General features: G+C 46.4%; 6 non-coding genes and 17 pseudogenes across 6 annotated transcripts; all 23 read left to right on the top strand.

Moving 5' to 3' along the window:
• Positions 1–183: 183 nt before the first annotated feature.
• LOC138251394 (5S ribosomal RNA) lies at positions 184–302 on the top strand (annotated as a pseudogene).
• Positions 303–745: 443 nt separating this feature from the next.
• On the top strand, positions 746–854 carry LOC138250646 (5S ribosomal RNA; annotated as a pseudogene).
• A 444-nt stretch (positions 855–1298) lies between these two features.
• LOC138250645 (5S ribosomal RNA) lies at positions 1299–1407 on the top strand (annotated as a pseudogene).
• Positions 1408–1849: 442 nt separating this feature from the next.
• On the top strand, positions 1850–1968 carry LOC138255477 (5S ribosomal RNA). Its single transcript, XR_011198108.1, has one exon. It is a non-coding gene; the product is annotated as a 5S ribosomal RNA (ribosomal RNA).
• A 446-nt stretch (positions 1969–2414) lies between these two features.
• LOC138255741 (5S ribosomal RNA) lies at positions 2415–2533 on the top strand (annotated as a pseudogene).
• Positions 2534–2979: 446 nt separating this feature from the next.
• On the top strand, positions 2980–3098 carry LOC138251393 (5S ribosomal RNA; annotated as a pseudogene).
• A 443-nt stretch (positions 3099–3541) lies between these two features.
• LOC138250643 (5S ribosomal RNA) lies at positions 3542–3650 on the top strand (annotated as a pseudogene).
• Positions 3651–4097: 447 nt separating this feature from the next.
• On the top strand, positions 4098–4216 carry LOC138252826 (5S ribosomal RNA). The gene has a single exon (XR_011195545.1). It is a non-coding gene; the product is annotated as a 5S ribosomal RNA (ribosomal RNA).
• A 443-nt stretch (positions 4217–4659) lies between these two features.
• LOC138250642 (5S ribosomal RNA) lies at positions 4660–4768 on the top strand (annotated as a pseudogene).
• Positions 4769–5210: 442 nt separating this feature from the next.
• LOC138257139 (5S ribosomal RNA) lies at positions 5211–5329 on the top strand (annotated as a pseudogene).
• Positions 5330–5775: 446 nt separating this feature from the next.
• Positions 5776–5894, top strand: LOC138253990 (5S ribosomal RNA). Its single transcript, XR_011196668.1, has one exon. It is a non-coding gene; the product is annotated as a 5S ribosomal RNA (ribosomal RNA).
• A 446-nt stretch (positions 5895–6340) lies between these two features.
• On the top strand, positions 6341–6459 carry LOC138251392 (5S ribosomal RNA; annotated as a pseudogene).
• Positions 6460–6902: 443 nt separating this feature from the next.
• Positions 6903–7011, top strand: LOC138250641 (5S ribosomal RNA; annotated as a pseudogene).
• A 444-nt stretch (positions 7012–7455) lies between these two features.
• LOC138250640 (5S ribosomal RNA) lies at positions 7456–7564 on the top strand (annotated as a pseudogene).
• A 442-nt stretch (positions 7565–8006) lies between these two features.
• LOC138255476 (5S ribosomal RNA) lies at positions 8007–8125 on the top strand. Its single transcript, XR_011198107.1, has one exon. It is a non-coding gene; the product is annotated as a 5S ribosomal RNA (ribosomal RNA).
• Positions 8126–8571: 446 nt separating this feature from the next.
• On the top strand, positions 8572–8690 carry LOC138256418 (5S ribosomal RNA; annotated as a pseudogene).
• A 446-nt stretch (positions 8691–9136) lies between these two features.
• Positions 9137–9255, top strand: LOC138251391 (5S ribosomal RNA; annotated as a pseudogene).
• Positions 9256–9698: 443 nt separating this feature from the next.
• LOC138250996 (5S ribosomal RNA) lies at positions 9699–9807 on the top strand (annotated as a pseudogene).
• A 447-nt stretch (positions 9808–10254) lies between these two features.
• Positions 10255–10373, top strand: LOC138252825 (5S ribosomal RNA). Its single transcript, XR_011195544.1, has one exon. It is a non-coding gene; the product is annotated as a 5S ribosomal RNA (ribosomal RNA).
• Positions 10374–10816: 443 nt separating this feature from the next.
• LOC138250639 (5S ribosomal RNA) lies at positions 10817–10925 on the top strand (annotated as a pseudogene).
• A 442-nt stretch (positions 10926–11367) lies between these two features.
• On the top strand, positions 11368–11486 carry LOC138255475 (5S ribosomal RNA). The gene has a single exon (XR_011198106.1). It is a non-coding gene; the product is annotated as a 5S ribosomal RNA (ribosomal RNA).
• A 446-nt stretch (positions 11487–11932) lies between these two features.
• LOC138257290 (5S ribosomal RNA) lies at positions 11933–12051 on the top strand (annotated as a pseudogene).
• A 443-nt stretch (positions 12052–12494) lies between these two features.
• Positions 12495–12500, top strand: part of LOC138251306 (5S ribosomal RNA) — a 109-nt pseudogene continuing 103 nt past the window's right edge.

Raw genomic sequence — 12500 nt, 5'->3', positions numbered from 1 at the left:
TGTGTAAGTGCAGATGAAGCGATTGTGAAGCTGGTGCAAAACAGGGTGTGCGATTGGCCCTCTGTAAGAAGTTTGTGAAGGAGGGCAGTTTGTGAACAGTAGAGTGCAGGTGTGTTTGAGAGCAGCAGGCTCCAGACCGGCGGGCTGTCTCAACACAAGAGGCCTGAAACAGGAGTGTATTCTGCCTACGGCCGTACCAATCTTAATGCGCCTGATCTCGTCTTATTTCAGAAGCTAAGCAGCGTCAGGCCTGGTTAGTACTTGGATGGGAGACTGCCTGGGAATACCAGGTGCTGTAGGCATTTTGCCTCTTGCAGACAGTAGGTGGTGCACTTCTTAGAACAATTGCATAGAGTCCTCTTTAATGTTACTTTTCATTTATTATTTCTTCTACTCTTTTTTCCTTTCTTAAAATAAATAAAAAAACAGCAATAACACTAAAATACACTTTTTCTGAAGGAAAATTGAGAATCTTTCTGCACTTCACATTCACCCCAAGCTGCTGGTGGTGAGCTGGTCTGCTGCTTGTGCTGGGCCCTAAAGAAAGGGCATTCTGAGACTGTGTGTAAGGGCAGATGAAGCGATTGCAAGGCTGGTGCAAAACAGGGTGTCTGCTTGGACCTCTTTAAGAAGTTTGTGAAGGAGGGCAGTTTGTGAACAGAAGAGTGCAGGCGTGTTTGAGAGCAGCAGGCTCCAGACCGGCGGGCTGTCTCAACACAAGAGGCCTGAAACAGGAGTGTATTCTGCCTACGGCCATACCACCCTGAATGCGCCTGATCTCAGAAGCTAAGCAAAGTTGGGCCTGGTTAGTACTTGGATGGGAGACTGCCTGGGAATGCCAGGTGCTGTAGGCATTTTGCCTCTTGCAGACAGTAGGTGGTGCACGTCTTAGAACAAATGCATAGAGTCCTCTCTAATGTTACTTTTCATTTATTATTTCTTCTACTCTTTTTTCCTTTCTTAAAATAAATAAAAAAAACAGCAATAACACTAAAATACACTCTTTCTGAAGGAAAATTTAGAATCTTTCTGCACTTCACACTCACCCCAAGCTGCTGGTGCTGAGCTGGTCTGCTGCTTGTGCTGGGCCCTAAAGAAAGGGAAGTCTGAGACTGTGTGTAAGTGAAGGTGAAGCAATTGCGAGGCTGGTGCAAAACAGGATGTGTGCTTGGCCCTCTGTAAGAAGTTTGTGAAGGAGGGCAGTTTGTGAACAGTAGAGTGCAGGTGTGTTTGAGAGCAGCAGGCTCCAGACCGGCGGGCTGTCTCAACACAAGAGGCCTGAAACAGGAGTGCATTCTGCCTACGGCCATACCACCCTGAATGCGCCTGATCTCAGAAGCTAAGCAAAGTTGGGCCTGGTTAGTACTTGGATGGGAGACTGCCTGGGAATGCCAGGTGCTGTAGGCATTTTGCCTCTTGCAGACAGTAGGTGGTGCACGTCTTAGAACAAATGCATAGAGTCCTCTCTAATGTTACTTTTCATTTATTATTTCTTCTACTCTTTTTTCCTTTCTTAAAATAAATAAAAAAAAGCAATAACACTAAAATACACTCTTTCTGAAGGAAAATTGAGAATTTTTCTGCACTTCACACTCACCCCAAGCTGCTGGTGCAGAGCTGGTCTGCTGCTTGTGCTGGGCCCTAAAGAAAGGGCAGTCTGAGACTGTGTGTAAGTGAAGGTGAAGCGATTGCGAGGCTGGTGCAAAACAGGGTGTGTGCTTGGCCCTCTGTAAGAAGTTTGTGAAGGAGGGCAGTTTGTGAACAGTAGAGTGCAGGTGTGTTTGAGAGCAGCAGGCTCCAGACCGGTGGGTTGTCTCAACACAAGAGGCCTGAAACAGAAGTGTATTCTGCCTACGGCCATACCACCCTGAATGTGCCTGATCTTGTCTGATCTCAGAAGCGAAGCAGCATTGGGCCTGGTTAGTACTTGGATGGGAGACTGCCTGGGAATACCAGGTGCTGTAGGCATTTTGCCTCTTGCAGACAGTAGGTGGTGCACGTCTTAGAACAAATGCATAGATTCCTCTCTAATGTTACTTTTCATTTATTATTTCTTCTACTCTTTTTTCCTTTCTTAAAATAAATAAAAAAACAGCAATAACACTAAAATACACTCTTTCCGAAGGAAAATTGAGAATCTTTCTGCACTTCACACTCACCCCAAGCTGCTGGTGGTGAGCTGGTCTGTTGCTGCTTGTGCTGGGCCCTAAAGAAAGGGCAGTCTGAGACTGTGTGTAAGTGCAGATGAAGCGATTGTGAGGCTGGTGCAAAACAGGGTGTGCGATTGGCCCTCTGTAAGAAGTTTGTGAAGGAGGGCAGTTTGTGAACAGTAGAGTGCAGGTGTGTTTGAGAGCAGCAGGCTCCAGACCGGCGGGCTGTCTCAACACAAGAGGCCTGAAACAGGAGTGTATTCTGCCTACGGCCATACCACCCTAAATGCGCCTGATCTCGTCTGATCTCAGAAGCTAAGCAGAGTCGGGCCTGGTTAGTACTTGGATGGGAGAGTGCCTGGGAATAGCAGGTGCTGTAGGCATTTTGCCTCTTGCAGACAGTAGGTGGTGCACGTCTTAGAACAAATGCATAGAGTCCTCTCTAATGTTACTTTTCATTTATTATTTCTTCTACTCTTTTTTCCTTTCTTAAAATAAATAAAAAAACAGCAATAACACTAAAATACACTCTTTCTGAAGGAAAATTAATAATTTTTCTGCACTTCACACTCACCCCAAGCTGCTGGTGGTGAGCTGGTCTGTTGCTGCTTGTGCTGGGCCCTAAAGAAAGGGCAGTCTGAGACTGTGTGTAAGTGCAGATGAAGCGATTGTGAGGCTGGTGCAAAACAGGGTGTGCGATTGGCCCTCTGTAAGAAGTTTGTGAAGGAGGGCAGTTTGTGAACAGTAGAGTGCAGGTGTGTTTGAGAGCAGCAGGCTCCAGACCGGCGGGCTGTCTCAACACAAGAGGCCTGAAACAGGAGTGTATTCTGCCTACGGCCGTACCAATCTTAATGCGCCTGATCTCGTCTTATTTCAGAAGCTAAGCAGCGTCAGGCCTGGTTAGTACTTGGATGGGAGACTGCCTGGGAATACCAGGTGCTGTAGGCATTTTGCCTCTTGCAGACAGTAGGTGGTGCACTTCTTAGAACAATTGCATAGAGTCCTCTTTAATGTTACTTTTCATTTATTATTTCTTCTACTCTTTTTTCCTTTCTTAAAATAAATAAAAAAACAGCAATAACACTAAAATACACTTTTTCTGAAGGAAAATTGAGAATCTTTCTGCACTTCACACTCACCCCAAGCTGCTGGTGGTGAGCTGGTCTGCTGCTTGTGCTGGGCCCTAAAGAAAGGGCATTCTGAGACTGTGTGTAAGGGCAGATGAAGCGATTGCAAGGCTGGTGCAAAACAGGGTGTCTGCTTGGACCTCTGTAAGAAGTTTGTGAAGGAGGGCAGTTTGTGAACAGAAGAGTGCAGGCGTGTTTGAGAGCAGCAGGCTCCAGACCGGCGGGCTGTCTCAACACAAGAGGCCTGAAAGAGGAGTGTATTCTGCCTACGGCCATACCACCCTGAATGCGCCTGATCTCAGAAGCTAAGCAAAGTTGGGCCTGGTTAGTACTTGGATGGGAGACTGCCTGGGAATGCCAGGTGCTGTAGGCATTTTGCCTCTTGCAGACAGTAGGTGGTGCACGTCTTAGAACAAATGCATAGAGTCCTCTCTAATGTTACTTTTCATTTATTATTTCTTCTACTCTTTTTTCCTTTCTTAAAATAAATAAAAAAAACAGCAATAACACTAAAATACACTCTTTCTGAAGGAAAATTTAGAATCTTTCTGCACTTCACACTCACCCCAAGCTGCTGGTGGTGAGCTGGTCTGTTGCTGCTTGTGCTGGGCACTAAAGAAAGGGCAGTCTGAGACTGTGTGTAAGTGCAGATGAAGCGATTGTGAGGCTGGTGCAAAACAGGGTGTGCGATTGGCCCTCTGTAAGAAGTTTGTGAAGGAGGGCAGTTTGTGAACAGTAGAGTGCAGGTGTGTTTGAGAGCAGCAGGCTCCAGACCGGCGGGCTGTCTCAACACAAGAGGCCTGAAACAGGAGTGCATTCTGCCTACGGCCATACCACCCTGAATGCGCCTGATCTCGTCTGATCTCAGAAGCTAAGCAAAGTCGGGCCTGGTTAGTACTTGGATGGGAGACTGCCTGGGAATACCAGGTGCTGTAGGCATTTTGCTTCTTGCAGACAGTAGGTGGTGCACGTCTTAGAACAAATGCATAGAGTCCTCTCTAATGTTACTTTTCCTTTATTATTTCTTCTACTCTTTTTTCCTTTCTTCAAATAAATAAAAAAACAGCAATAACACTAAAATACACTCTTTCTGAAGGAAAATTGAGAATGTTTCTGCACTTCACACTCACCCCAAGCTGCTGGTGCTGAGCTGGTCTGCTGCTTGTGCTGGGCCCTAAAGAAAGGGAAGTCTGAGACTGTGAGTAAGTGAAGGTGAAGCAATTGCGAGGCTGGTGCAAAACAGGATGTGCGATTGGCCCTCTGTAAGAAGTTTGTGAAGGAGGGCAGTTTGTGAACAGTAGAGTGCAGGTGTGTTTGAGAGCAGCAGGCTCCAGACCGGCGGGCTGTCTCAACACAAGAGGCCTGAAACAGGAGTGCATTCTGCCTACGGCCATACCACCCTGAATGCGCCTGATCTCAGAAGCTAAGCAAAGTTGGGCCTGGTTAGTACTTGGATGGGAGACTGCCTGGGAATGCCAGGTGCTGTAGGCATTTTGCCTCTTGCAGACAGTAGGTGGTGCACGTCTTAGAACAAATGCATAGAGTCCTCTCTAATGTTACTTTTCATTTATTATTTCTTCTACTCTTTTTTCCTTTCTTAAAATAAATAAAAAAAAGCAATAACACTAAAATACACTCTTTCTGAAGGAAAATTTAGAATTTTTCTGCACTTCACACTCACCCCAAGCTGCTGGTGCAGAGCTGGTCTGCTGCTTGTGCTGGGCCCTAAAGAAAGGGCAGTCTGAGACTGTGTGTAAGTGAAGGTGAAGCGATTGCGAGGCTGGTGCAAAACAGGGTGTGTGCTTGGCCCTCTGTAAGAAGTTTGTGAAGGAGGGCAGTTTGTGAACAGTAGAGTGCAGGTGTGTTTGAGAGCAGCAGGCTCCAGACCGGTGGGTTGTCTCAACACAAGAGGCCTGAAACAGAAGTGTATTCTGCCTACGGCCATACCACCCTGAATGTGCCTGATCTTGTCTGATCTCAGAAGCGAAGCAGCATTGGGACTGGTTAGTACTTGGATGGGAGACTGCCTGGGAATACCAGGTGCTGTAGGCATTTTGCCTCTTGCAGACAGTAGGTGGTGCACGTCTTAGAACAAATGCATAGATTCCTCTCTAATGTTACTTTTCATTTATTATTTCTTCTACTCTTTTTTCCTTTCTTAAAATAAATAAAAAAACAGCAATAACACTAAAATACACTCTTTCCGAAGGAAAATTGAGAATCTTTCTGCACTTCACACTCACCCCAAGCTGCTGGTGGTGAGCTGGTCTGTTGCTGCTTGTGCTGGGCCCTAAAGAAAGGGCAGTCTGAGACTGTGTGTAAGTGCAGATGAAGCGATTGTGAGGCTGGTGCAAAACAGGGTGTGCGATTGGCCCTCTGTAAGAAGTTTGTGAAGGAGGGCAGTTTGTGAACAGTAGAGTGCAGGTGTGTTTGAGAGCAGCAGGCTCCAGACCGGCGGGCTGTCTCAACACAAGAGGCCTGAAACAGGAGTGTATTCTGCCTACGGCCATACCACCCTAAATGCGCCTGATCTCGTCTGATCTCAGAAGCTAAGCAGAGTCGGGCCTGGTTAGTACTTGGATGGGAGACTGCCTGGGAATAGCAGGTGCTGTAGGCATTTTGCCTCTTGCAGACAGTAGGTGGTGCACGTCTTAGAACAAATGCATAGAGTCCTCTCTAATGTTACTTTTCATTTATTATTTCTTCTACTCTTTTTTCCTTTCTTAAAATAAATAAAAAAACAGCAATAACACTAAAATACACTCTTTCTGAAGGAAAATTAATAATTTTTCTGCACTTCACACTCACCCCAAGCTGCTGGTGGTGAGCTGGTCTGTTGCTGCTTGTGCTGGGCCCTAAAGAAAGGGCAGTCTGAGACTGTGTGTAAGTGCAGATGAAGCGATTGTGAAGCTGGTGCAAAACAGGGTGTGCGATTGGCCCTCTGTAAGAAGTTTGTGAAGGAGGGCAGTTTGTGAACAGTAGAGTGCAGGTGTGTTTGAGAGCAGCAGGCTCCAGACCGGCGGGCTGTCTCAACACAAGAGGCCTGAAACAGGAGTGTATTCTGCCTACGGCCGTACCAATCTTAATGCGCCTGATCTCGTCTTATTTCAGAAGCTAAGCAGCGTCAGGCCTGGTTAGTACTTGGATGGGAGACTGCCTGGGAATACCAGGTGCTGTAGGCATTTTGCCTCTTGCAGACAGTAGGTGGTGCACTTCTTAGAACAATTGCATAGAGTCCTCTTTAATGTTACTTTTCATTTATTATTTCTTCTACTCTTTTTTCCTTTCTTAAAATAAATAAAAAAACAGCAATAACACTAAAATACACTTTTTCTGAAGGAAAATTGAGAATCTTTCTGCACTTCACATTCACCCCAAGCTGCTGGTGGTGAGCTGGTCTGCTGCTTGTGCTGGGCCCTAAAGAAAGGGCATTCTGAGACTGTGTGTAAGGGCAGATGAAGCGATTGCAAGGCTGGTGCAAAACAGGGTGTCTGCTTGGACCTCTTTAAGAAGTTTGTGAAGGAGGGCAGTTTGTGAACAGAAGAGTGCAGGCGTGTTTGAGAGCAGCAGGCTCCAGACCGGCGGGCTGTCTCAACACAAGAGGCCTGAAACAGGAGTGTATTCTGCCTACGGCCATACCACCCTGAATGCGCCTGATCTCAGAAGCTAAGCAAAGTTGGGCCTGGTTAGTACTTGGATGGGAGACTGCCTGGGAATGCCAGGTGCTGTAGGCATTTTGCCTCTTGCAGACAGTAGGTGGTGCACGTCTTAGAACAAATGCATAGAGTCCTCTCTAATGTTACTTTTCATTTATTATTTCTTCTACTCTTTTTTCCTTTCTTAAAATAAATAAAAAAAACAGCAATAACACTAAAATACACTCTTTCTGAAGGAAAATTTAGAATCTTTCTGCACTTCACACTCACCCCAAGCTGCTGGTGCTGAGCTGGTCTGCTGCTTGTGCTGGGCCCTAAAGAAAGGGAAGTCTGAGACTGTGTGTAAGTGAAGGTGAAGCAATTGCGAGGCTGGTGCAAAACAGGATGTGTGCTTGGCCCTCTGTAAGAAGTTTGTGAAGGAGGGCAGTTTGTGAACAGTAGAGTGCAGGTGTGTTTGAGAGCAGCAGGCTCCAGACCGGCGGGCTGTCTCAACACAAGAGGCCTGAAACAGGAGTGCATTCTGCCTACGGCCATACCACCCTGAATGCGCCTGATCTCAGAAGCTAAGCAAAGTTGGGCCTGGTTAGTACTTGGATGGGAGACTGCCTGGGAATGCCAGGTGCTGTAGGCATTTTGCCTCTTGCAGACAGTAGGTGGTGCACGTCTTAGAACAAATGCATAGAGTCCTCTCTAATGTTACTTTTCATTTATTATTTCTTCTACTCTTTTTTCCTTTCTTAAAATAAATAAAAAAAAGCAATAACACTAAAATACACTCTTTCTGAAGGAAAATTGAGAATTTTTCTGCACTTCACACTCACCCCAAGCTGCTGGTGCAGAGCTGGTCTGCTGCTTGTGCTGGGCCCTAAAGAAAGGGCAGTCTGAGACTGTGTGTAAGTGAAGGTGAAGCGATTGCGAGGCTGGTGCAAAACAGGGTGTGTGCTTGGCCCTCTGTAAGAAGTTTGTGAAGGAGGGCAGTTTGTGAACAGTAGAGTGCAGGTGTGTTTGAGAGCAGCAGGCTCCAGACCGGTGGGTTGTCTCAACACAAGAGGCCTGAAACAGAAGTGTATTCTGCCTACGGCCATACCACCCTGAATGTGCCTGATCTTGTCTGATCTCAGAAGCGAAGCAGCATTGGGCCTGGTTAGTACTTGGATGGGAGACTGCCTGGGAATACCAGGTGCTGTAGGCATTTTGCCTCTTGCAGACAGTAGGTGGTGCACGTCTTAGAACAAATGCATAGATTCCTCTCTAATGTTACTTTTCATTTATTATTTCTTCTACTCTTTTTTCCTTTCTTAAAATAAATAAAAAAACAGCAATAACACTAAAATACACTCTTTCCGAAGGAAAATTGAGAATCTTTCTGCACTTCACACTCACCCCAAGCTGCTGGTGGTGAGCTGGTCTGTTGCTGCTTGTGCTGGGCCCTAAAGAAAGGGCAGTCTGAGACTGTGTGTAAGTGCAGATGAAGCGATTGTGAGGCTGGTGCAAAACAGGGTGTGCGATTGGCCCTCTGTAAGAAGTTTGTGAAGGAGGGCAGTTTGTGAACAGTAGAGTGCAGGTGTGTTTGAGAGCAGCAGGCTCCAGACCGGCGGGCTGTCTCAACACAAGAGGCCTGAAACAGGAGTGTATTCTGCCTACGGCCATACCACCCTAAATGCGCCTGATCTCGTCTGATCTCAGAAGCTAAGCAGAGTCGGGCCTGGTTAGTACTTGGATGGGAGAGTGCCTAGGAATAGCAGGTGCTGTAGGCATTTTGCCTCTTGCAGACAGTAGGTGGTGCACGTCTTAGAACAAATGCATAGAGTCCTCTCTAATGTTACTTTTCATTTATTATTTCTTCTACTCTTTTTTCCTTTCTTAAAATAAATAAAAAAACAGCAATAACACTAAAATACACTCTTTCTGAAGGAAAATTAATAATTTTTCTGCACTTCACACTCACCCCAAGCTGCTGGTGGTGAGCTGGTCTGTTGCTGCTTGTGCTGGGCCCTAAAGAAAGGGCAGTCTGAGACTGTGTGTAAGTGCAGATGAAGCGATTGTGAGGCTGGTGCAAAACAGGGTGTGCGATTGGCCCTCTGTAAGAAGTTTGTGAAGGAGGGCAGTTTGTGAACAGTAGAGTGCAGGTGTGTTTGAGAGCAGCAGGCTCCAGACCGGCGGGCTGTCTCAACACAAGAGGCCTGAAACAGGAGTGTATTCTGCCTACGGCCGTACCAATCTTAATGCGCCTGATCTCGTCTTATTTCAGAAGCTAAGCAGCGTCAGGCCTGGTTAGTACTTGGATGGGAGACTGCCTGGGAATACCAGGTGCTGTAGGCATTTTGCCTCTTGCAGACAGTAGGTGGTGCACTTCTTAGAACAATTGCATAGAGTCCTCTTTAATGTTACTTTTCATTTATTATTTCTTCTACTCTTTTTTCCTTTCTTAAAATAAATAAAAAAACAGCAATAACACTAAAATACACTTTTTCTGAAGGAAAATTGAGAATCTTTCTGCACTTCACACTCACCCCAAGCTGCTGGTGGTGAGCTGGTCTGCTGCTTGTGCTGGGCCCTAAAGAAAGGGCATTCTGAGACTGTGTGTAAGGGCAGATGAAGCGATTGCAAGGCTGGTGCAAAACAGGGTGTCTGCTTGGACCTCTGTAAGAAGTTTGTGAAGGAGGGCAGTTTGTGAACAGAAGAGTGCAGGCGTGTTTGAGAGCAGCAGGCTCCAGACCGGCGGGCTGTCTCAACACAAGAGGCCTGAAAGAGGAGTGTATTCTGCCTACGGCCATACCACCCTGAATGTGCCTGATCTCAGAAGCTAAGCAAAGTTGGGCCTGGTTAGTACTTGGATGGGAGACTGCCTGGGAATGCCAGGTGCTGTAGGCATTTTGCCTCTTGCAGACAGTAGGTGGTGCACGTCTTAGAACAAATGCATAGAGTCCTCTCTAATGTTACTTTTCATTTATTATTTCTTCTACTCTTTTTTCCTTTCTTAAAATAAATAAAAAAAACAGCAATAACACTAAAATACACTCTTTCTGAAGGAAAATTTAGAATCTTTCTGCACTTCACACTCACCCCAAGCTGCTGGTGGTGAGCTGGTCTGTTGCTGCTTGTGCTGGGCCCTAAAGAAAGGGCAGTCTGAGACTGTGTGTAAGTGCAGATGAAGCGATTGTGAGGCTGGTGCAAAACAGGGTGTGCGATTGGCCCTCTGTAAGAAGTTTGTGAAGGAGGGCAGTTTGTGAACAGTAGAGTGCAGGTGTGTTTGAGAGCAGCAGGCTCCAGACCGGCGGGCTGTCTCAACACAAGAGGCCTGAAACAGGAGTGCATTCTGCCTACGGCCATACCACCCTGAATGCGCCTGATCTCGTCTGATCTCAGAAGCTAAGCAAAGTCGGGCCTGGTTAGTACTTGGATGGGAGACTGCCTGGGAATACCAGGTGCTGTAGGCATTTTGCTTCTTGCAGACAGTAGGTGGTGCACGTCTTAGAACAAATGCATAGAGTCCTCTCTAATGTTACTTTTCCTTTATTATTTCTTCTACTCTTTTTTCCTTTCTTCAAATAAATAAAAAAACAGCAATAACACTAAAATACACTCTTTCTGAAGGAAAATTGAGAATGTTTCTGCACTTCACACTCACCCCAAGCTGCTGGTGCTGAGCTGGTCTGCTGCTTGTGCTGGGCCCTAAAGAAAGGGAAGTCTGAGACTGTGTGTAAGTGAAGGTGAAGCAATTGCGAGGCTGGTGCAAAACAGGATGTGCGATTGGCCCTCTGTAAGAAGTTTGTGAAGGAGGGCAGTTTGTGAACAGTAGAGTGCAGGTGTGTTTGAGAGCAGCAGGCTCCAGACCGGCGGGCTGTCTCAACACAAGAGGCCTGAAACAGGAGTGCATTCTGCCTACGGCCATACCACCCTGAATGCGCCTGATCTCAGAAGCTAAGCAAAGTTGGGCCTGGTTAGTACTTGGATGGGAGACTGCCTGGGAATGCCAGGTGCTGTAGGCATTTTGCCTCTTGCAGACAGTAGGTGGTGCACGTCTTAGAACAAATGCATAGAGTCCTCTCTAATGTTACTTTTCATTTATTATTTCTTCTACTCTTTTTTCCTTTCTTAAAATAAATAAAAAAAAGCAATAACACTAAAATACACTCTTTCTGAAGGAAAATTTAGAATTTTTCTGCACTTCACACTCACCCCAAGCTGCTGGTGCAGAGCTGGTCTGCTGCTTGTGCTGGGCCCTAAAGAAAGGGCAGTCTGAGACTGTGTGTAAGTGAAGGTGAAGCGATTGCGAGGCTGGTGCAAAACAGGGTGTGTGCTTGGCCCTCTGTAAGAAGTTTGTGAAGGAGGGCAGTTTGTGAACAGTAGAGTGCAGGTGTGTTTGAGAGCAGCAGGCTCCAGACCGGTGGGTTGTCTCAACACAAGAGGCCTGAAACAGAAGTGTATTCTGCCTACGGCCATACCACCCTGAATGTGCCTGATCTTGTCTGATCTCAGAAGCGAAGCAGCATTGGGCCTGGTTAGTACTTGGATGGGAGACTGCCTGGGAATACCAGGTGCTGTAGGCATTTTGCCTCTTGCAGACAGTAGGTGGTGCACGTCTTAGAACAAATGCATAGATTCCTCTCTAATGTTACTTTTCATTTATTATTTCTTCTACTCTTTTTTCCTTTCTTAAAATAAATAAAAAAACAGCAATAACACTAAAATACACTCTTTCCGAAGGAAAATTGAGAATCTTTCTGCACTTCACACTCACCCCAAGCTGCTGGTGGTGAGCTGGTCTGTTGCTGCTTGTGCTGGGCCCTAAAGAAAGGGCAGTCTGAGACTGTGTGTAAGTGCAGATGAAGCGATTGTGAGGCTGGTGCAAAACAGGGTGTGCGATTGGCCCTCTGTAAGAAGTTTGTGAAGGAGGGCAGTTTGTAAACAGTAGAGTGCAGGTGTGTTTGAGAGCAGCAGGCTCCAGACCGGCGGGCTGTCTCAACACAAGAGGCCTGAAACAGGAGTGTATTCTGCCTACGGCCATACCAATCTTAATGCGCCTGATCTCGTCTGATTTCAGAAGCTAAGCAGCGTCAGGCCTGGTTAGTTCTTGGATGGGAGACTGCCTGGGAATACCAGGTGCTGTAGGCATTTTGCCTCTTGCAGACAGTAGGTGGTGCACGTCTTAGAACAATTGCATAGAGTCCTCTTTAATGTTACTTTTCATTTATTATTTCTTCTACTCTTTTTTCCTTTCTTAAAATAAATAAAAAAACAGCAATAACACTAAAATACACTTTTTCTGAAGGAAAATTGAGAATCTTTCTGCACTTCACACTCACCCCAAGCTGCTGGTGGTGAGCTGGTCTGCTGCTTGTGCTGGGCCCTAAAGAAAGGGCATTCTGAGACTGTGTGTAAGGGCAGATGAAGCGATTGCAAGGCTGGTGCAAAACAGGGTGTGTGCTTGGACCTCTGTAAGAAGTTTGTGAAGGAGGGCAGTTTGTGAACAGAAGAGTGCAGGCGTGTTTGAGAGCAGCAGGCTCCAGACCGGCGGGCTGTCTCAACACAAGAGGCCTGAAACAGGAGTGTATTCTGCCTAC

This window comes from Pleurodeles waltl, chromosome 8 (assembly GCF_031143425.1).
Source record: "Pleurodeles waltl isolate 20211129_DDA chromosome 8, aPleWal1.hap1.20221129, whole genome shotgun sequence".
Taxonomy (NCBI): Eukaryota; Metazoa; Chordata; class Amphibia; order Caudata; family Salamandridae; genus Pleurodeles; species Pleurodeles waltl.
Note: the sequence above shows the minus strand (reverse complement) of the source record. Positions and strands in the feature narration are given on the sequence as shown.